The sequence below is a fragment of the Sminthopsis crassicaudata genome, chromosome 1 (genome assembly GCF_048593235.1).
Source record: "Sminthopsis crassicaudata isolate SCR6 chromosome 1, ASM4859323v1, whole genome shotgun sequence".
NCBI classification, from domain to species: domain Eukaryota; kingdom Metazoa; phylum Chordata; class Mammalia; order Dasyuromorphia; family Dasyuridae; genus Sminthopsis; species Sminthopsis crassicaudata.
In genome coordinates this window covers 288,928,418-288,953,532 of record NC_133617.1, presented here as the reverse complement: position 1 = coordinate 288,953,532, position 25,115 = coordinate 288,928,418, and the positions used below count along the sequence as shown (strand labels likewise).

At 31.2% G+C, this 25,115-nt stretch overlaps 1 long non-coding RNA gene across 1 annotated transcript in view; it reads left to right on the top strand.

Annotated features, from left to right (window-relative positions):
• The window catches only part of LOC141554030 (uncharacterized), a 475,805-nt gene that overhangs the window by 54,315 nt on the left and 396,375 nt on the right, over positions 1-25,115 (top strand). The window contains exons 2-3 of the long non-coding RNA XR_012485760.1: positions 9,631-9,681; positions 10,541-10,624. This is a non-coding gene — a long non-coding RNA (uncharacterized LOC141554030). The remainder of the gene's footprint in view (positions 1-9,630; positions 9,682-10,540; positions 10,625-25,115) is intronic.

The window sequence follows — 25,115 nt, the reverse complement described above, 5'->3', positions numbered from 1 at the left end:
TTTGAAACTATAGAATGAGATGCAGTATTAGATTTGCATATAAACTCCTTATGTTTTCCTTTTTCCTTTACTCCTGTCCTATCTTCCCTATTTCCATTAAGGACATTATATTCTTTGAATCACCCATGTCTGCAAGCTCAAATTCATCCTTAACTCTTCATTCTATTTTACTTTCTCTACCCCTCCTAAAACTAATTAACCTCTAAATCTTGTTTATTTTGTCTTCACAACATCTCCTGTCTGTTTTCTATCTGCTCACGCAACCATCACTTTAGTTTGGACTTTCATTACCACTTACTTTTGGGCTATTGCCTTAGAGTAGAAGTAGCTAGGAGGGATCAGGGGCTGGATTTAGTGTCAAAAAGACCTAAATTTGAGTATTGATGCATCTTAAACATTTATTTTCTATGTGGGCCCTGGGGAAGTCATTTAGTTTCTTGATATATAAAATCATCATCATAATAATAGTACCTACTTCACAAGGTTATTGTGAAAATCAAATGAGAAAATGTAGGTAAAATACTTGGCAAACTTTAAGCTGTATAAATATTACCTATTTTTTCATTTTTGCCTCCTAATTATATTCTTCATACTTTCTTTTCCAATCCATCCATCACACAGTTACCTTAGCTGATATTCCTAAATCACATTTTTGACCATGTCTCTGTATTACTCAGGAAGTACTGGCTCCCTATGGCCTCTACAATAAAATATAAACTCTTCCTAATTAGATCAGTGCTTTGGTATTATCTTTTTATAACCCTTCCCAAACTATCTCTAACATCTTTCTGGACTTATTTCATATCACTATCCCCTCTCACATTCTATGTTCCAATCAAATTGGTCTTGCTATTTCCCAAATACAACATTCTGTCTCCTGCCTCCAGGCTTTTCTGTAGGCTGTTTCCTATGTCTGGAATGCTTTCCATCTTCATGTCCTCCTTGGAATCCCTAATGTCTTTCAGGCTTTGCTCTTGTATGGCCTGTTAAGAGACATTTACTGATTATCCTAGTCCTTTATCTCCCTAATTACTTCATATTAACATATTTGTATAGATAGTTTACTATATCTCTTTACTAGAATTTGATCTCCTTTAGGGCAAGAATTGCTTCCATCCCTTCCCCCCTTGGATTTCTATTGTAGTGCCTTTCATATGATAGTCATTCAATTGTATTGATTATGAAAACTAATCAATTCAGAGAGGGAATGATCCAGGAATTTTTGTAACCTAACAAAAAACTTGCAAAAGTATATCATTAATTTTGTTAGTAAAAAATGATATTAGGCAGTGATATTTACAGAAAAACCATAACATTATAAATAGAATGTGATTGATCTTAGAATATTTGTATCTGTTTTGATTAATTTTAAAAAATGCATATCTAGTGGAATTTTTGGATTTCCTTTTTTAAGGATAATTAAAATTTTTCCTTCTACTTGGCTTTTTTTTTTTTTCTGTTGTAATTTCTTGTGATACTTATTAGATTCTATAGGGTTCTTAGTTTCCTTCAAAGAACATTTTCAGGATCACCCCTTTTATTAACAGTCTTTTCCTCTAAAATTAATTTACATATGCTCTATATTGACTTGTCTGTGTACCTGTAGTATTAGTAATAATCCTCTGGAGTATAGGGATTTTTTTTTTTTTTTTTTGCATTTGTATTTTCAGTACACTAAGAACAGTTCATTGTACATAGAAGATATTTATTAAATATTTGTTGAATTATATTGAATTGATACAGAGAACATTTAATTAACAAATTTATTATTTATGCACTGTACATTTTTTATTGCATTTTTTACTATGTTATCTTTGATGTTTTTTCTCTTTTCCCTTATGATCCAATGTAGTAGATCTTCTTATTATGTTCAAATAAGCTTGAGAAAGTTCCCAATATTTTTATCTTTATCTTGTTCACTACATTATATATTCTATTTGATTTTGGAATGGAAAATGTTATATTTGGTTAAAAAAGAAATTGTGGATCCTAGTGACATAATACCAAAACATCAATTTGAAATGAATTTCATAACTTTCTTTTAAAAATACATTTTAGTTTATATAATGATCTAAATATAAAATTACAGCCATTATTTTGGATAAAGTTTTAGTTATGATAAATGTAATTTCATTTTTTAAAGTAAATGTTTATTTTTTAAATATATTTTAAAAAAATCTTTAAAAATATCAAAATCTTTCTTTTTTTGACATTTAAATATCCTGGCCTCTTGATGGCAGCAAAGGGTAAGAAATCATTCTTTTTCTTTATTCCTGTTGAATTCTCTGTATCAGTATGAGAAAGAGAAGCAAATAGAGGGGGGAAAAGGAAGAGAAAGATCATCAAGTCTTCCTCATTTTTTCTCTTGCTCCAAAGGTTTTACTTATCTAGGGGCAATTGAGCAATTACAAGTTCTAGAAGGTCTTATATGCTTCCTTAATTCAGTCTTGTTTTCATACTTCCCCATTACCTTTCCTACAAAATATAGTCCCTCCTTGTATACAATAAAAAGGAAAGGGAAATGATAAAGAAATGTGGAAGTCTCTTTCATCCATGGTATGATAAATGCTTGTTGATTGTCTGCCTTTGGATATGAAATAAAACCAATTCCCTTAGCTCCTTTGTCTCTCTAAGAATACACTGATCCATCCTTCCATTTAGCTGCAACTTTCTTTTGTCTTCTGAGCTCATTCATAATGAGAATTTTACACAGTCGGTCAAAAATAAAAAAGCATTTAAGTGTTACTCTATGCTAGGGACCGTGCTAACATCTGGTGAAGGTATTACATTTAGACTATTTGGAGTTATTATATAAACAATCTAAAAGCAGTGAAATTCTTAATACCTTATGGCATCGTTTCCTTTCCTATGTCATAATCACTGCAGAAGTTGAAAAAGCCTACATAAGAATGAGATCTATTTTGTATCTTTGTTTCATGAACAACCATGGCCAAAGAATTTATTACCTAGTGATGAAAGGAAGTATATATATCTTTTTATAACCCTTCTCAAACTATCTCTAACATCTTTCTGGACTTATTTCATATCACTATCCCCTCTCACATTCTATGTTCCAATCAAATTGGTCTTGCTATTTCCCAAATACAACATTCTGTCTCCTGCCTCCAGGCTTTTCTGTAGGCTGTTTCCTATGTCTGGAATGCTTTCCATCTTCATGTCCTCCTTGGAATCCCTAATGTCTTTCAGGCTTTGCTCTTGTATGGCCTGTTAAGAGACATTTACTGATTATCCTAGTCCTTTATCTCCCTAATTATTTCATATTAACATATTTGTATAGATAGTCTACTATATCTCTTTACTAGAATTTGATCTCCTTTAGGGCAAGAATTGCTTCCATCCCTTCCCCCCTTGGATTTCTATTGTAGTGCCTTTCATATGATAGTCATTCAATTGTATTGATTATGAAAACTAATCAATTCAGAGAGGGAATGATCTAGGAATTTTTGTAACCTAACAAAAGACTTGCAAAAGTATATCATTAATTTTGTTAGTAAAAAATGATATTAGGCAGTGATATTTACAGAAAAAACATAACGTTATAAATAGAATGTGATTGATCTTAGAATATTTGTATCTGTTTTGATTAATTTTTAAAAATGCATATCTAGTAGAATTTTTGGATTTCCTTTTTTAAGGATAATTAAAATTTTTCCTTCTACTTGGCTTTTTTTTTTCTGTTGTAATTTCTTGTGATACTTATTAGATTCTATAGAGTTCTTAGTTTCCTTCAAAGAACATTTTCAGGATCACCCCTTTTATTAACAGTCTTTTCCTCTAAACAACTTTACAGAAGACTGAAAAATATACACAATTCTTAGGTTTAATGAGATGGTTTCTTTTTCTTTTTATTAAATCAGAATTAATACATTTTGGAGTAAAAAGACATTTCCACTTCTCTTCCCAAGTTTTGATAAGTGAATATGTATATATTGAGTTTTTTATGTTTAAGTTTTGTTAAGTGCTGTAGTTACAAAGAAATATATGTGTGTGTGTGTGTGTGTGTGTGTGTGTGTGTGTGTGTGTGTGTGTTTTCTGCTGTCAAGGAGCTTATATTAGAGTTGGGAATCCATGATATCATTTTCTTTTCTGAAAAATAAAAATAAAAGTTTGAATTATGATGATCTTAAAATGCTAAATTCAATGTTTATGATAAGGCATCCATATAATGCTATCTGGTCTTTATTTCTCCAAGTGATTTCTAAAATCTAGACAATATAAAAATCATAGAATCACAGGACCAAAGGATGATACAAATGTAAGAAATGATTTTTATTTCCATTAAAAAAGGTCTTTTGCAATGGCAGACCACTATAAGTTTTCCTCACTGAATGACAGTAATAAATAAATAAATAAATAAATATATGGAAGAAGGTATATTTCTTCATTCACAAGAGATAAAATCGAGATTTATTGTCTTTAATAGACTTCCTCTAGATTTTTGACCTGTATGTCAATCACTTTGTTGTTGCCATCTTGAGTAGGAAACCAAGATTAGGAATATTTCCATGAAAAAATAAAGAATCTTTAGAGAGAACATGCTTCCTGTCTTCAAATATTTGGAAGGCTCTTGTGGGAAAAATGGATTTGTCTTTTTGCCAGGAATAGGAGTAATATGTAAAAGTTACAGAAAGATTTTAGTTCCATATAAGGAAAGCTCCTATCATAGCATTCATAAAGTGGACTTTGCTGACTCAAGAAATGGTGAATTCCTAATCACTAGGTATATTCAAGTGGAAATTGAATCACTGTTTAGAAGAGAAGTAGAGGCTGTTCCTGAATAGGTACAAATTAGACTAGATGACTTCCTTGCTCAATTCCCCACAGAGATTCTAGGATTCTAAGATTCTTTGGCTGATACTGGAATAGTCACTTGCTTAAGTATTGCATTTTTTTTTTAATCTGAAGTTTCATTTGCATAGTTACTTCATTTATGCAGATCACTTATATAGTCAATATCAGATCTTAGTAGAAGGAAAAATCTGAATCTGAATGTCTCCACACGGATCATTTTTCTTATTTTCTCTCTCTTTCTCCTTTCTTTCTTTTTTTCTTTCTTTCTTTCTCTCTTTCTTTCTCCATGATTTCAAAATTTTTGAAAAATTTAAATCTTCTAGTAATTAACATATAAAATAAATAGCATAGATAGTGAGTCCTATAGTAATTCAGAGGGGCCAGAGGTCACTTCCAAATGAAAGAGTCATAAAAGTTTTCATGGAAAAGCTATAATTTGAACTGGAAAATGGGTGTAGAGGGATAAACACAGGTGCAGAAATGACTTACTATTATTTTTCCTGCAATAATTTAATAGAGGTTAGAAATAGATGAAATTCTGTCAAGGACCTATTGAATTTTCTCTTTCATTGACAGCTTCATTCTCTTTTCCTAGCACTATATTCTTTCTAATCACATATTCCTGGACTCTGCACCTTTCAAGAGTCTTCTCTCTGTTGCCTATACCTTACCCATATTATATATCTAAATACAATGGACATATAGATATGTACATATATATACACATATCTACATCTATATTATTCATGTTTACAGTGAGAATGAGCTGTATTTGGCAAAGAGAGGAGCATAAAATGTGAGAGACTTTTTACACACAAAACCTGATGGAGATTGACAAGAAAAAAATGAAATACTTTGTTTATATAAACAACTTTACAGAAGACTGAAAAATATACATAGAAAATTATAACAAATGTTATATCATATTCAACATAACAAACACGTAGACATTTGAGATTAGATACAGAACCAAACTTATTCATTTGATGATTATTTTACAGAGGCCAAACTGTGGAGGGTAAAGATAAACAGACATTTAAAAAGGATAATAAAGATCAACATAGGATTCAAAGATATTATCATAAAGAAAACATTATTCCTCTTCTGATCCATCCTCAGTCCAGAAATGCTTTGGATAGAGTAACCATGAAATAACTAGTGAACCATCAGTGTTTTTTCAATTGGCATGTAAATGTAAATGAGTAACTGACAGAATGAATAATTACTGAAGCTTTGGTTTCAGCTTGACTGGTTGGCAAAGAACATTTGTTTTTTCTGTCTCTTCCTTGATAACCTTTGAAGAAGTTAATTGATTAAGTCCAAAAAGGGTTCAAGTAAAAAAAACATTGAGATATACTTTTAGGTCAATTTGTTACTTAACCTGCTACCTTGGAAGAAAATGGCAGTTCCTATTTTAAGTTAAATAATAATTACATGTAGCATATATATATTTTTTTGTGTGTGTGTGGAAAATATGCTCCTCTATATTATATAAATATATGCATATTCATTTAGATATATGTATGTAGCCATACATAGCATGTAAATATAGTATAAATAAAAGTGACAGAAATAAATAACTTCTGAGAAAAAAAGCATCTGAATTTGCTCTCTTAAGACAAAATAGATTTCCTGCCTATAGATTTTATACCAGCTAAAAACCACATGGACTAATGAGCAATGTGTATTATTTCTCCCATGTATAAGAGAAGTCTATGATTCACAGAATCACTAGTAATATTATCCTCAGTAAAGAATAATTAGAAAGGGAAGGCTGTTGAATTAAAAAAAAAAAGGAATCCAATAACTCTTTGCCAAACTAAATATGCATACTTTTTAGGATTATCTATACTAGTACTTTGTTTATGGATTTATTTCAATATTTCAAGATCCTGTGGTTTAATTTGTATGGATTATCCCTACAATGTCACAGATCAAAACTCCTTCTATGATTAAGCATATGGTCTCATAAACTTGTGGCTAAAAAGAGTTCATCATCTAAAGATGATAGGTCTCCTTGAATTTAGCTCACCTGGTCCTTGGTTGAGGCATAATCCATCCTGGTTCCCACATCCAAAGCCTTTCCAGACTAACATATATTTCCTTTGTGAACATATATTTCCTTCTACTTCTGGAGAAGGTATTGAAGTAATACTTTCCTAACAGCATGCTCTATTTACTGAATACTAATACTTGACCTCTTACATGGCACTTTGTGGATTTCAAAGAGTATTTGTAGGCATTGTTGAATTAGTTCTTTATAATGCCCTGAAAGGTAGAAAAAAACAAGTCCTATTAATAGTAAGGAATGTGAGGCTCAAAAAGGCAAATGATTTTTGTAACTGTTGGTATATAATAGTTGGTAGATAATAGAGTCTGAAGCAGACTGAATTTTGTAACTCCTATCCTTTCAAAATCCCACTTCAGGATAAGAATTACAGTATGGTACATTTTATTACTTAGTACATGATTATGTGGGATGAATTCTTTTTAATTTAAATCCTTAAATTAATTATATATATAGACATGTGTATATAAGAATATAGTGAAAAATTATAAGTCCATATATGCCTATATGTATATTCATATTTAAATGTATAGACTCATATGTATATATTTTCCCTATTATTCTAGGTGGTTAAAGCTCTTTTGAAAACCATCTGAAGTGAATTTTATGTTAATGTGTTTAAAGTACTGTATACATTGCTTAATGTCAGATTTGGCAAAGATGAGCTGGATCTTATTTTCTCCAAATGTTACAACTTCATTTGTGACTATATCTCAGTCTCACCCACAGTTTTTTATTATTACAACCCTTTTGTGAGCAAAGGCATTTGATTGCATCACCTGAACAGTTATTTAGATGTGATTAAAGCCTAACATTTTGGCTGGATGAAGCATATGACATTTGTGGCTCCATTTTGCACCTTAAACTTGCATTTGCACCTGCAAAATGCTAAAATGAATCACAAATCAGCACATGTGCATTCAATTATTCAGTTTTTATGACCAGATGTGGGCAAAGAGTAGATGCATCTTTAATTAGGAAAACCTGTGGGAAAGTTATCCTTAAAGTTCTCTTAGGGAATTTGTGTCCAACATGAAGCATCATGATTTGGAAACTAAACGTCAGACCCAAATGTTGAGCAGACAACCTGAACTTGAATACAGGCTGTCAGAAACGAATGGAAAGGACATTAATCCTCACTTGCACATTTTTTCCAGTGTTTCCTCATAAAACAATGGGCTGTTTTCCATGATTTTTTTTATTTTTCACATTTAGCTCAAAACAGAGCATAGAGTAAAGAGACAAAACCCAATGATAATTTTTTTTTGTAATTGTGATTCAATTCAACAATGCAATAAATATATGTTAAGCATGTATATGTAAAACTCTGTACTAGAGGTTGGAGATGGGCAAAAATGAGACATTACTTGCCCTCAAGGGGCTTATGTTCTGTGGACAATGTATTGAGTTATTGTCATCAAAAACTAAAAACTATGACTATATTCTATAGAGATATTAATCTACTAATAAACAAACATTTATTAAATTGTAACTTTATCTTCCACACTATGATAAGGTTTGGAACTACAAAGACCAAACTGGAACTGTCTCTTTTCTCATGGAACTTACATTGTAATGGGGAAAACTTGCATGTAGAAGCTTGTAGAACATATTTACCAGTCAAATACAAGGTAATTTGAGAAAGGAAAGTGTTATCATCTGAGGAACTAAGGAACTTTTTCAGAAGATGATTTTTTATAACTTTTTATTTACAAGCTATATACATGGGTAATTTTTCAGCATTGACAATTGCAATATCTTTTGTTCCAATTTTTCCCCTCCTTCCCCCCACCCCCTCCCCTAGATGGCAGGCTGACCGATACATGTTAAATATGTTAAAGTATAAGTTAAATACAATATATGTATATATGTCTATACAGTTATTTTGCTGTACAAAAAGAATCAGACTTTCAAAATAGTGTACAATTAGCCTGTGAACCTGAAATCAAAAATGCAGGCAGACAAAATTAAGAGGAATTAGGAATTCTATGTAGCTATTCATACTCATCTCCCAGAGTTTTTTCACTGGGTGTAGCTGCTTCAATTCATTACTGCTCTATTGGAACTGATTTGGTTCATCTCATTGTTGAAGAGAGTCACGTCCATCAGAATTGGTCATCATATAGTATTGTTGTTGAAGTATACAACTTATCTCCTGGTCCTGCTCATTTCGCTCAGCATCAGTTCATTTAAGTCTCTCCAGGCTTTTCTGAAATCCACAAGATGATTTTTTGAGCTAAAATCTTGATAGTGACTAGGACAGCTAAAATTTGTTTTTTTTTTTTTAAATTTTCATTTTGAAGAAAACTATAAATTTCCATATTATGCTGTGTATTATGATAGTATCATAATGATTAATATGCTTATACTATTTATATGTAACTAATTTTAAATATTTGTAATACCTATTATAAGTAAGAAACTAGTCTTATTTTTATTCATTTTAACAAATTCTCTTAGTGAAAAGGTACCACAGAGATCAGGGAAGTCTGACCAGGGAAGTGTGACTTTTGTTTAGGCTGTAGAATGTCACGCTTTTTTTCTGCAGAGCCAAAGTAGTTTCTACTATATACTTATAGATCTATGAGCTTATCTGTATGGATGGTCTTCTTTGCTATATATCATAATCTGTCCATTTCTTTTCCAAAAGTGTGATGTTTGTCTATGTTTTGACATAAATCTCCTGTAGAAATTCTATCCAATTCTATTCTAGCTCAAAATCTTACTCTAGGTCTTCTGTTATTTCATAGATACCAGCACAAGATTTGGACTGTCAATTTAGCATTCTCCATTCTGTTTGAGTAAGTAGATCACATTTTAAAAATCATATCCTGGATGATACCTTATATTTCATGTTTCATACAAATCTAATAAGTTGTAATATACTATAGTTTGCTTACATTGATTATGTGTCTTCATTTTCATCAGCTCAACAAAAGTTTTGATTTGGGAACCATGGTGATTCATGATTTCTAGCCAAATAGCATGAACAGTATAATTTTGGCATTAAAAAATTTGGGCTATGTATTTGGGACCAACTTAGAGGTTTTGAGAATTACACATTTTTGCCAATTTTAATTTAGTTATCTGTTTTCATCCTCAATAATTCTGTTCTCAGTCTTTGGAAATATTGATTATAAACTTTTGCTAAACAAATTATCTCTGGTTGCATCTATGCAAATAATTTGTTATGCTTTGGTTGTAACCCAAGCTCCAAAGCCCATTGGTGTGGGAATCTCTGGTCACTGATGGAGATCAAAGTATGATGGGGAAAACATAGGAGATTCTAACCTCTTTTCAGTGCCTTGAAAGGAAAAGCTTCTGAGAAGATGCCAACATGTAGAACCTCAATCATGTCCTCATTTTAAGCTTGCTTAGAGACTTTGGGGAATTCCCATGTGGATATATGTAGATACGTATTTTCATATATGCTTTCTTTGGTGGGAAGTAATCAAGATGCTTAGGTTATAGAATTTGGGGTCCTTCATTCCCTCTTAATAAATAGTGATCAGGAAATTAACATGACCCTGAAAACTACATTCCCTACATTCATACTATTTAAGAAAGTAGATAGATATACTTCTAGTGCAGTACTTCCTTCTCTCTGAGGAGAATAGAGCAGCAACTTCCCATTTTAACCTCTTGTTTCCCTTCTGGCAGGAATTAAAGACTTGGAGAAGAGGTAGAGAAGAAGCTATCTATTCATGCAGTTCTGCAAGCCAAGTTGAAAGAGCCTTGTTACATGTGAGGAATAGGTGTTGTCACATTTGCATATGCACGGAATATGCCTTTTTAGAGGAAAGCTCTTTTGTTACTTTTTTTGTAGTCAACAAGCAATAACCACATTAAGATTTTATATTCTCTGTCTTTCTCATAAATGTGTAACAGTAAAGATGTGGTCTGTTAAAATAATATCATAGAAAAATTGCCTGTATCTTCAAATATTTTCAAAAAGAATATGTTTAATATGTGCATAGACCATTCCTTATAAACAATTGATAGGATTGCAGAAATATGTAAAGGGGATAATAATTGGTGATGCCTTTTAAAACCACTTTTTTTGAGGAGATATCTGTCATTTATGATTTTTCTATGTTATTTTGTTCTTCCTCTTGACAGATTTTGTACACTGATTCCTTGTAGCTTTTAAAATAGTGTCACTTTTATCACTGTTTTCTTATATATGAATTTTGTTAGATTATTTTTCCAATTTCATATTCTTTGACTTTTAGGCTACATCGTAGGGTACACTGAGTTGGACCAGGTAGTTACAGTTCAAACATGGTGATTCTGTTGTCACTGATAATGAGAAAAGATAGGAACACAGATTCCCTTCCTGTCTCATCCAAAAATGGTCTTGAGATAACAAAGACCCACATAGCTACAGTCTGGTTTTCCTCATTTACTGCTTTTTGCAGTTTTGCAAAATTGACATGGCTGAAAATTTGCTATCCTTCTACATAACATATGGCATATCAACTGGGTTGCTATGTTTCTCATTTTGGAAAAGGATTTGTGTTCATTAAGGAAGTTTGGGAGCTTTTTCGATCTCTTTTTATTGAATATTTTATATAAATATATAAATTTTATATAAATAAGATTTTTCTAAGAGCTGGTGATCATCAGATAGATCAATTCCCTTTTCATAGTCAACAACATATTTTTTTTCCCCCCCCTGAGGCTGGGGTTAAGTGACTTGCCCAGGGTCACACAGCTAGGAAGTGTTAAATGTCTGAGACCAGATTTGAACTCGGGTCCTCCTGAATTCAAGGCTGGTGCTCTATCCACTGCGCCACCTAGCTGCCCCCCCAACAACATATTTATAAAAAAGAGATTGTGTTAAGATTATTCTAACTGTTGCTTCTTTATATTTCATTAATTTAATGTTAATTTTTGCTTACATTCTACAAGTTTGTTCATTGTTCATTGACAAAATAGATGGCAGATTTGGAAATGCCTCTGGCATAAGTTCTTAGCTGTCAAAATATATTCAATTTTTTGCATCTTTGATATTGCTTTGTGTTCACCTATACCCAGTATTTTTGGTTCTTTGAAGTTATTCATGCAATGCTGGCAGGAGACCTCTGAGTAGTCTATAAGTCATTGATCCCTTATATTCCTCAATCTCAGATATTTTCCAGAATATTTCTTTTCATCTTCATCTTTGCTGCAATAAAGTGACAGTTATGCCAATTGTATTATATATTAGAAGCCTTTCTTTCGCTCATAGTTACTGTAGGTTGAAGAAAATGGAGAGGAAACTAAATGCTTTATCAGTACTACATAACTCTGGCTAAAGGATATGGGAAATGAATTTGCTGTCCACATATCTTGGAGTAGAATACTGGAATTAATACTGAAATCCATAAGACACATTCCTAAGACACTTCATGATATTCAAAAATATCTCTTCACTCTTTCCCAAAATATATTTAACTATCTAATCTGGATGCTTCCATTATTGTTTACCTTCATTTTAATTCTATTGGCAAAAATTGACAACTTTTCATATGCTAAGTTTAAGCAATAGTTTACTCTTCCTGGGTTATTGAAATAGATTTTTAATTGTTTTACTTGCCTCAAATCTCTCCCTTTCCCAATTACATTCTCTATATAATTGCCAAAGTGATATTTCTAAAATATAATTTTGAGTGCATCATTCCATTGCACAGTAAACTCCCATAGTTCCCTCTAGAATGAAAAAGAAACTTTTTTGGGCACTTTAAAATTTGGATTCAATCTCCTTTTCCACCAGCCTTATTACATCTCACTTCTTTCCATTCATTCTATGATCTAGTCAATCAGCTATCAATACACATTTGTTATGCACCATGAATGTGCTAATCTGGGAAAACAAAGAAACCCATTCCCCTTTTTCCTACTTCCTGCCCTTGGCCAATATTGCCTATTGTCATTTTTTGATCATCTCTGTCAGTTTTACAAAGTGTTAAGTGAAACTTCAGGGATACTTTGATTTTTTATTTCTCTTATTATTAGTGATTTGGAGCATTCTTTCATATGGTTGTACATGTTTTATGATTATTCTTTTGAGAACTATTAAAATTTTTGACCACATATATTGTGGAATGGCTATTACTTGTCCATGTTTATATCTATATGTTATCTATATTGACTACCATATCTATCTATCTATTTATCTTTAGGTATCAAATGTCTTGGGTTTCAAATCCATATCAGAAAAAAATCAATGCAAATATTTTCTTCCATTTGACCACTTTTCTTCTTTTGTCAATGCTAAGTTTTTTTGTTTTATGCAATCAGTTATTTATTATTTGAAGTTGTCTCTATCTCCTGTTTTTTATTTGAGAATACATCTTCTGCCCATAACCATGATAAGTTTGTTATTTGCTACTCATATTTTTAAGTAGTATGATGTTTAATATTAAGGTCACATATTTGTTTAGAATATAGATGTTTGTCTAATCCTAATTTCTGTCAGACTGCTTTCCAATTTCCCCTAGGTAATTTATATTTTCTATGTTAATCAGACACTAAATGATTGAGTTCTATTGTTTCTGATTATCTTCTGTCTAGTCAGTTCCATTGATCTGCCTCTTTATTTTTTGAACGATGTTAGATAATTTTTATGACTGCTGCTTCATAATATGATTTAGGGTATGGGAGTGCTATTTATTCCTTCTTTTCTCTTACCTATTTTTAGCATTTCCCTTGACATTCTAGGTATTTTAAAAAATGAATTGTTAATATTGAGCTTTATAAGGTTTCCCCTTGGTAATTTGATGGGAATGGCACAAAAGTCATTTTTTATTATAACCACTCATAAATATTAGATATACCTCTATATGTTTAAATTCTTCTTAAGAAGAAAAGTAGATATAATTTGGTCACCAAATTTTTATGTGCATATGTATGTTTCTATTTGCATGTTCAACCTTCCTTTGTATAAGATAATAGTGAGGTTCATTTGACAACCTCCCCACTTTGTCTTTTTTGTATTCCAATGCTGAGAAATAGTAACTTACACTTCCTTCTCCTTATTTTATGTTAATATATTATTTTTTCATTCCCTTTTTTCTGAAGAAAACTTACTTATTTTAGAATATTAGCACTATTTCATCATATAACTTCATTCAACTATTCAAATAAATTGACCTTTTCAGATTTCTCTTGACTCTGTATTTCATAATTCCTATTCAGCACCTTTTTTTTTTTTTTTTTTTTTTTTTTTTTTGTCAGACATGTACTCTAATCAGAGAATCCCTTATTACACTGAAATTCATATTATAGGATCATGTCCAACTTTTTGGGATAAGGAAACCAATATCTTGTGGTTTTGATCACAGTATTTTATTCCCACATCTCCTTTTGTCTTTAATATATATTGCCAGATCAGATCTTGAATATAGTTCCTTGGAACTCCTATTTCTTCCTGAATGGTTGAAATATTTTTCTTTGGTGTAGGAACTTTGTATTTTTGGCTATGATATTTCTGGAAATTTTCTTTGGTCATTTCTTTCGGGAAGTGATTCTCATATTTTTTGTAATTTTTCATTTTGCCTTCTAATTCTAAAAGATCAAATAAGACTCCTTTTTTCCTTGAAATAAGATGTCCAGTCTTTCATCAAAGCATTCATAGATTCTTAAGTTATCTTTCATGGTTTGTTTTTCAGTTAGTTGTTTTTGAGATTACGTATATTCTACTTTCCTAGTTATTTTTTACTTTTTTGATGTTTCTTGCTTTTTCATGGTGCTATTGATTTCCATTTGGGTTATTGCAATGTTCAGGGAGTTTGTTACTTAAATAAGGGTTACTCGTTTCTTTTCTAATATTCCTTCTAATTCTTACATTCCTTCTAATTCTTACTTCTATGGCCATTATATATATTTTAAAATATATATAATTTTTTTCTTTTAAATCATTATGAGCATTATGAAATTAATCATCCTTTTTGCATAATCTCTATATTTATAATAATTTTAAATATATTTATTCATATTTGCTTTGATTTACTCATTCTTCTTGCTTTCCTGAATAATTTAAAAATTAATATAATATTATTTTCCCCAACTACATGTAAAAAAAAATTAACATTCTTTTTTCATGTTTTGAGTTCCAAATTCTCTCCTTCCTTCTCCCCACTCTCCTAAATTGAGAAGGCAAGTGATTTGATATAGTTTATACATGTGCAGTCATACAGAATATATTTTCATCTGAGTTATTCTATCAAAGCAAACAGATCAAAAAATCCAAGAAAAATAAAGAAAAAATTATCTTTGATCTGAATTCAGGCTCCACCAGTTCTTTCTCTGGAGATGGATGGCATTTTTTATTATAAGTTCTTCAGAATTGTCTTGAATTATTGTATTGCTGAGAATAGCTAAGTTATTTACAATAGATTATTATACAATATTTCTGTTCCTGTGTACAATGTTCTTCTAATTCTGATAATTTTGTTTTGTACAAGTTTCTATCTATTTGAGGGATAATGTCTTTATTAGAGAAAATTACTATAATTTTTATACTGATGATTATAAAAATTAATTAATTGATTGATAGTGATGATTATCAACTATATATTTCCCTCCATCTTATTTTCCCACTGTTTATTTTACTGTCTCTGTTCTTTTATCCTGTTCATTCTCAAAAATGTTTTGCTTCTCCCCCAATCTGCCTTCCTTTCTATCAATTCTTTCCCACCCCCACAATCTCCTTCATTTCCTACTTTCCTGTATGGCAAGATAGATTTTTATACTTAATTAAGTGTGTGTGTGTGTGTGTGTGCCCCCGAGTGTGATTCCCTCTTTGAAACAATTCCCTGCCCTCATCTTTCCCCACATTGTAAAATATCTTTAGGGTCTTTTTATTATCAGGTAATTAATTTATTCCCTTCTACTTCTCCCTTTCCTCTTCTCCCAATGCATTTTTCTTTTTCACTTCTTAATTTTTTTTGAGATACCTGTTCTTTCTGGTTGTTTCTTTCTACTGTTTTTAACTACACTAATAATAAGAAAGTTTTGGGGAGTTACAAGTACCATTTTCTATGAAGAAATATAAACAGTTTAACTATATTGAATCCCTTACAATTTATCTTTCTTGTTTACCTTTATATACTACTTTTGAGTCTTGTACTTGAAAGTCAAATTTTCTATTCAGCTCTGGTCTTCTCATCAGGAATATTTAAATGTCCTCTATTTCATCAAATATCCTTTTTTTTTCACTCTGGAAGTATTATATTCAATTTTTTTTCTGGATAGGTGATTCTTAGCTATAATTCTAGCGCTTTGCCATCCAGAATACCATATTCCAAGTCCTCTGATCTTTTAATATTGAAACTGCTAAATTTAGTTTTAACCTAACTCTGGCTCCATTATATTGGAATTTTCTTTTTGGCTACTTGGAATTGGGAGATCTGGAATTTGACTATGAAATTCCTGTGAGTGTTTATTTTGGGATTTTTTTCAGGAGATGATTGGTTGATTCCTTCTATTTCTATTTTGCCCTCTAGTTCTAGGATTATCAGGGAAATTTTTCTTGATGATTTCTTTTTTTAATTACAGTTTTTTATTTTCAAAACATATGCATGAATAATTTTTTAACATTGATTTTTGCAAACTTTGTGTTCCAAATTTTTCCCTCTCTTCTTCCCACCCCTTTTTCTAGATGGCAAGTAACCAAATATATGTATATATTATATGCAATTATCATGCTACACAAGAAAAATCAGATAAAAAGGAAAAAAGAAAAAAAGAAAACAAAATGCAAGAAAACAACAAAAAGAGTGAAAATGCTATGTTATGATCCACACTTGGTTCCCATAGTCCTCTCTTTGGGTATTGATAGCTCTGTTCATCACAAGATCATTGGAACTAGCTTCAATCATCTCATTGTTGAAAAGACCCATGACCATCCTTAATAATTTCTTTAAAAATGTTTATGCTCTTTTTTATAATGACTTTAAGGCAATCCAATAATTCTTAAGTAATCTCTCCTCAATTTATTTTCCAAGTCAGTTGTTTTTCCAATGAGCTATTTCACATTTTCTTCTATTTTTCATTCTTTTGATTTTGTTTGATTATTTTTTGATGTCTCATAATGTCATTAGCTCCAACTTGTTCAATTCTAATTTTTATGGAACTATTTTCCTTAAAACTTTTGTTTGATCCTTAGAACTTTTGTATCTACTTTTCCATTTGGCTAATTCTGATTTTCAAGGTATTCTTCTCTTCATTGGATTTTTGTGCTTTTTAATTTTAATTTTTATCTATTTATTTTTATCATTGGCCTATTTTTTAAAAGATTTTAATTTTCTTCAGTACTTTTTGTGCCTCTTTAACCAAACTGATGACTGTTTTTTCATGAGTTTTTTATATCACTCTCATTTCTTTTCCCAATCTTTTTCTCCATGTTTCTTACATGATTTCAAAAACCCTTTTTGAGTTCTTTCATGTTTTGGAATCAATTCATACTTTCTTTTTTGAGACTTTGGATGAAGGAGCTTTGACTGTTGTCTTCTTTGAAGTTTGTGGCTTGTAATCCTTGTCACTATGGTAACTTTCTAGAGTCAGAATCTTTTCCTGCTATTTCCTAATTTTCCACCCTATGTTTTGACTTTTAACATGCTCTATGCTAAAATGAGATTTTGCTTGAGAATGGAGGGGACACCATCCCAAGCTCCAGGGATTTTGTGAAGCTGTTTTCAGAGATACCTCTGGGGAACCTGTAAGTTTTTGGTTCTTCTAAGGTTATGTGATCTAGGCAGAGAAGTCTTAACTATTCTCCTATACTGTGCATTGGCTTTCCCCCCTAGAACTGGGAATGGGGTCTCTCTCCTTGTGGGACAAGGTCTAGTGTGCTAGTGCTCCTGTTCACGCTGAAACTGAGACCCAGGACTGCAAACAAGATCCAAATATGGGCCATGCATACAGGGCAATGAACTCTGACAGTAAAGAGACCCCTGTAATCTTCTTTTGAACAGTTGTCTGACCTTACCATCTATAGATTGAGAGATTGTGAAACTAACACTGCTTCAATGACCTGCAAGGCCTATTTCTGGTTTGCCGAAATTTGTCCTGCACTCCACTCTAATCCTGGTGCAACAGACCTTTTCTATTGAACTTCTAGGTTGTTTTGAGTTTGAGAATTGTGGGTTTTACTACTGTGGAATTTTTAAACTATTATTTAAAGGTATTTGGAGGGGTTTGGCAGGGAGCTCAGATGAGTCTCTGCCATTTCTCTGATAGACATCTTGGGGACTTTCTGTCAGAGGTAGGATTTACCTAGCACTGTGTTTAGTGTCAGGTGGTTGGTTGTTTATTCTTTATCTTATCCTGGATTGCCTAGGTTTCTACTTTTACTTGCTCTTCCCCCTGCCATGGAACTCTTCAGTCTACAAATGTATTTCCTAACCTATGTTTAGAAATGGGCTTAATGCTTTAGGCATTGTTTGACAAGGATAGAGTAAAATGGGCTTATCACCACTATTTATCCTTGGAATCTATGACTTATGTAGCCCAAGATTGCCTAAGTTTTTTTGGCTGCCATATTATGTATATGACCACTTTTCTTTTCTGAAATTACTATTACTCTAGTTCACCTCATCATCATTTCTTTTCTTAAATGTAACTTAGAACTTTCTTATACATAACTTATTTTTTTCCCTGAGGCTGGGGTTAAGTGACTTGCCCAGGGTCACACAGTTAGGAAGTGTTAAGTGTCTGAGATCAAATCTGAACTCGAGTCCTCCTGAATTCAAGGCTGGTGCTCTATCCACTGCGCCACCTAGCTGTCCCTTATACATAACTTATAACTTAGAACCATTCTTACCTGTTGACTCTTCTTATACCTTACTCCCTGACATATTCTTCAATCTATTGACACTGGTCTCCTAGCTGTTCCATGAAAATGATATTCTATTTATACATCCAGGTAAATTTTTTTTTGATATCTTCCATGCCTAGAATGTTCTCTTTTTTGTGCCAACAACTGACTTCCCTGGGTTCCTTTAGATCCCAACTAAAATCTCACTTTCTGTGGGAGGCCTTTTCCATCTCCTCTAAATTCCAGTGCCCTCCCTCCCTTAATTATCTCCTATTGATGTTTTGCATTTTCCAAACATCTAGTAACAATAGTGCTTTGCATTTAATTTATGATTAATTTTAATTATCTTTTAATCTTCTATGATTTACCCCCAAAAGAGCAGCTATAAATATTTTTGTACATATAGGACTTTTTCCCTTTTTCTCTTTTTCTTTTCTTTTCTTTTCTTTCTTTCTTTTTTTTAAATAAGGCTTTAAGTTGTATAGCTGGACCTAAGGATATTCATTCTTTATTCAAATTTTTATATATTTCTAAATCACTTTCTAGAATAATTGGATACATACATAGGTATACAATTAGTGCATCAGTGTGCCCATTTTTCCAAATTGCTTCCATTACTTCAGTGTTTTCCTTTTTTGTTATTTTTGCCAAATTAATAGATATGAGGTTGAATCTCAGAATTAATTTGTACTTCTCAAATTATTAGTGATTTGTAACAATTTTTCCCCATAGGTATAGATAGACTGGATTTCTTCTCTTGAGAACTAAATGCTCAGAAGGGGATGCCAATCAACTGGAGTATGTCTAAATAAATTGTCATATATAGATATGGAAACATTTTCTACATAATGATAGGTAGAATAGCGAGTAGAATTCTGGACCTGTAATTAGGAAGACCTAAAATCAAATCTTGCTTCTGAATACTGGAAATAATAACAACATTTCCCTCTCAGGGATGTTGGAATGATTAAATGAGGTAATATCTATAAAATGCTTTACAAATATTAAAATGAAATTTGAACTCTAGATATTATTCTTATTATTACTTTAATCAATTTTGAAGTATTCATAAACTGATAAAGAATGAAATGGAATCAGGAGAACAGTTAATACAATAATGATAACGTTGTAAAGAGAAACACCTTTGAGTTCTATAGGAACATTAATCAATACAATGGACATTCATCATTCTGGAAGAGCAATGGATTCAATGTGTAGAACAAGATATTTTAAAAGTATATGACCAATGACAGAATTTGTTTTGCTTATCCATGCATATTTATTACAAGGAATTTGTTTTTCTTTTGTTTTCTAGTGGGGTTGGGGGAAAAGATTCCTGTTAATTAAAAAATACAATTTTATTTTTCAAAAAAAATGTTATGATTCCAATTCTAGTTTAGCACTTTTGCTACTGCATGATAAATACATAATAATCTTTCTCTTAGACATGATGTGTTTCCATATTTCTGTTGATGTATTTTTCTTCTAAAATGTTTTTCAAATAAGGACTTTGTCCAATAAAAATGCTATCAATAGAGTAGTGTCTTGTATTCTATTGTAAATTATTAAATTTTTGTTGTTATTTTACAAAAATTTTTTATTCCTTGTATGCTTTGTCTTCAAGATAGATTTGTCTGCCCAGATCATGAAACTTAATTTTAAGAGCCAAAGCCAGATAGCAAGTATGGAGTTATAAAATCATCTTCAGCTCATACTTTTACTGTCAGACTTACAGTTAACATTTCTCAGAGTACAGAAATTGGGAATCCAATATTTTATATATCTTAAGTGCTCAGGTAATAATCTCAATGAATAGTTCTTTCCTAAAAATACCTGACATTTGAGTTTTTAGAATAAAGTGTAAGTCATAGTAGCTTATCTGTAGAAATGCAGAGTTATTTTCCATATGAGTAATGGTGACTAACTCAAGGCTAGCTATTTAATGAGCTTGAAATGCTGAGACTTAATATATCTGGTTTCATTTCTCAGTGATCTAGGAAACTTTGACCTTACAATGAATGGGCCAGAGTTTGGCAATGATTGTACATGGTAATTTGCTGAAGCAGATTATAGTTAAGTAATGAACCATGTCATTAAGACGACCAGTTACTTCTGTAGTTGGAAAATTTCCAAGAGTTCTGATATGGAGCCTACCAGTGAATTTTCCACTAGCATTCAAGGGAATAAGATGCTTTTTAATTTAGTTTTTTGAAATTCTCCACCAAATTTAAATATTTCAATTTGTAATAAATGAAAGAGTTATACCAAAATATTGAAGATCAACAAATGAGAAGTCCATATACACCTGCAAGCTCTAAGTTAAGAAACTCTAGCTGATTCTTTCTCCTCATATAATATGACCTATTTAGTTGCAATTATATTTTATCTTACTGCTAGTTAATTAAAACAATAATAACTAGCATTCATATAGTACTTTAAGTCTTATAAGGCATTTTATGTGTGTTATTTTATTTGGTCATCATAATAGTCCTTTGAGATGATTCCTATTATTCTTATCTGCATTTTATATATGAAACACCTAAGATAGAATGATATTAAATGATTTTTTTTCATGTCATACAGTTAGTGTTTGGAATAGGGATTAAATTCCATCTTCCTGAGGAAGTACAATAGTCTATCCATTGCATCATCTAACTGCCTATGAATCAGTTAGATGTTTCTAAAATATACAAATTCACACACTTTAACCTTTTCATGGAGAAATTATCAAATAATCTCAAAAAAGATGGTGACAAGATATCTAGAATGCCAAGTCCTTTTGTTTTGATTGAGAATCAGAAACATTTTTCAGAATTTGAATTTTCTCTTTTCCTCTTTAGACCAAAGAAATGATCATCAATTATAGCTTGTTGAAATTAGTTTAAGCATAAATTCATTAATAATGATTCATGACGTTTGATTTGTTTGGTAATATAAATTCCTAGTTTTTGTTGGAAGTAGGTATACAGAATTATGATTTCATTGGTATAGAGAGTTTCCTGTGTGAAAGCAGAAACTTTCCTATGAGGTAATAAATTTTTTTAGCTTCTATAGCTAGACTATCAAGTGAAAAATAGAGACATTGCATTATGCATTGGTGGATCATAAATGCAAACAATCATTCTTCCTTGAAGGATTGACACATCTTTGGACAAGGACTTGAAAACCTCTATTATAATTTACAAAGTTCCATATGAATATGAGTTATTAGTAGTAGAGTATAGTAATAGGTTATTAGTAGTAGAGTAGTAGTAGAGTATAAAATACATATAATATCTAAGCAATATGGAACAAAAAGATTCAAAATATAGAGACACAGAAAAATAGACTAAAACCATGGGGGGAACAGGATAACAATAAGTAACATGCACTTAGCATTTAAGGCTTATGAAGTATATTTCAGATACATTATTTGATCTTCATAATAACACATGATGTAGGTACTCTTATTAGCATTGACATTTTACAGATGAAGAGAATCAGTCTAATAAAGATAAAATGACTTGCTTGGAGCATAAATCTAGTAAGTTTCTGGAGCAGGTTCAAACTCAGTTCTTAACTCTAGAACTTTATCTACTGAACTATTTAGTTATCTTTGGATGAATTACATATCATCACTATCATCCTCTTAATATTTGAGTTGTACCAAGCATATTTTCAATGAGCCTACAGAAGATGTACTTATACCCATAATATTTTATTTAACTACAACATAAAGTGATTCTATCCATTTGTGTATAAAATATCAAGATGGGATGTTCTCCTGATATTGAGTGGGTACCAATAGAGAATGCTAAGCTATTCATTAGTTATCACTTGCTCTAGCTACATAACCTGTGCAATAGACTACAGAGCATTGACTGTAAAGGAATAACAACAAATTATGTCTTGCTCCAGGACCATTTCTATCTAAATTTTTAAATAACATGAGAATAATGAAATGAATAAAAGTTATTGTGAAGACAACAACAATACTCTGTTTCTAAATCTTGGTCTGACATAGCATGTCTAGTAACAGCCACGATGGGACAACAGCACTTGAATAATTGATAGTATCATAGATTTGGAGCTAGGAGGGATTTTTAAAGACTGTGTAGCAGTCCCTTCATTTAAAAATTGAGTAAATGAGGCTCAGAGAAGCTAAATGGCTTTCTTATTGTAATAACAAATAGCAGCATTGGGATCAAAACTCTGGTCCTTTGACTTCAAAGTCAGAGATTTTTCTGCTGTATTATGGGACTTCAAGTAAAAAGGAGAAAAGGTGATTGAGAATCTGGGAAGCAAAAGAAAAATTTAGGTAAAAACAGAAGAGGTAGTAGTTAAAATTATAGACTAGGCAGGACTAAAGAGAGGATAGCACATATAAAACAGAACAATCGAGAAAGATTGTAAAAGGTGATGGAGATAATATATATATATATATATATATATATATATATATATACATATGTATATATGTATATATAAATACTAGATAAACAATGAAAAATAAGAAATAACAAGAATAAGAGTTAAATGTGAAAAAATAAGGAAAAGGAGAAGGAGGAAATAGAAAAAGAGACAAGGGGAAAAAGAAGAAAAGAATAAAGAAATCAAGAAAGGAAGGAGGAATAGATGAGAAAATATGAGAAGCATAGTGAGCAAGTGGCAGAGGACAAAAGGAAGGAGAACTTTTCAAAGGTGTATAATATTTGATGAGTTTTAGTTAGTATTTTTATAAATCTATTAATCAACAGGCAATAAATTCAAAAGATACATTTTCTAAAAATTCTCTTAACAAATACTTAATGGTTAGAAAAAAAACCTTTTTTTTCTTCACATGATCATTAAAAATATGATAGAGATGATAACTCGATCACTTGTTTTTTTAAATCCACATGTTCAGTTAATTTACTTTGTGAAGGAAAAAATGCTACATGATTCAGGCTTATAAATTAGTAGAATTTCATTTAATATCACAATCATCCTAAGTTTCAAGACATCTAGAATTTAGATCTTAAGAGTAATGCACCTGATGTCATATACTTCCTTACTTTTATTCTAGTAAGTGTCCAAGTTAATCAGTGTCACCTCTCTATGATAACAAGGAACATAAAGACTAATAGAGTTGGTGGGAATGATACAGTAGCAACCAAGTTAGGCCTTGGTTAAGAAAAAAAAGACTTCAGTTTAAAGATGAATGTTAATACTTTTAAGTAGCAGAGAGTATTATTGATACAAAGTGAGTTGTGGTCACATTAAAAACTTTTTAAAAAATTACATAAGGTGGATGAGTCAACTTCAAATTATCATTTATTTGTCTCTTCAAGTAATTAATGGTTTAAAAAAGATTACAATAAGATTTATTAGAGAACATTACCATTGCCAACTGTAATGACATTTGGAAGGTTTTTCATTTTGTGTAACTTGTCGATTTAGTAAATGCCTGTTCAAAGAAGGTAGCTTCTTATTTGACTTTCATTTAAGACTTTTGGATTGACATAGAAAAATAACTCAGTGAATATCCTTGATTGTATCCAGAACTTTGGTGATTAGGCTAAATGTGCTCAGATCATTATAGACTACAGCTATTCATTGTTATTAAAGACATAATTATATTCACTTGTCATTTTTTGGGGACCATCAGTTGTGCCTGGATTTATTAAGTGATGGTGGGAGTAAAATAGGAGGGATGAAATAGAGGAGAGACAAAGGGGTTTGGATCTTTTCCCTTTCCCTTAGCATCAAGTTAGATAGTACCTCCATTATCCTTGATCAAACCCTGCCTGCTCATCCTCAGCAATGCTTATCTTTTTCTTTACCCAGCTTCATCCAACATGCAGGATATATATTTTTAAGATTTTAAATATTTTATTTTTTTCTAATTGAATGTAAAAAAAATTAAACATTTTAAAATTTAAAATAAAAATTTCATATTCTCTTCCCCCCTTCCCTTCTGAGATGGTAAAAAGTTTGACATAGGTTATATAATATGTGCAGTTATGAAAAACACATTTCCATATTAGTCATGTTGTGAAAAAATACTGACAAAAGATCATGGAAAAATACAGAAAGTGAAAAGCAGTATGGCTTTTATCTATATTCATATTCCATCAGTTCTTTCTCTGGATGTGGATAGATTTTTCATCATGAGTCCTTTGGAATTGTCTTGGATTATTGTATTACTGAGAAAAGTGAAGTCATTCACAATTGATCACCATACGATATTGCTAGTTTTGTACAGTGTTCTCTTGGATCTGTTCATTTCACTTTGCATCAGAACAAATGATTTTCTGAAACCATTCTGTTTATTATTTCTTATAGTACAATAATATTCCCTCACAATTATATACTACAGCTTGCTCATCCATTCCATAATTGATGAGCATCCCCTGAATTTCCAAATCTTTTCCATACATAAAAAGCTCTTCCTTTTTTTTTTTTTTAAATTGAATC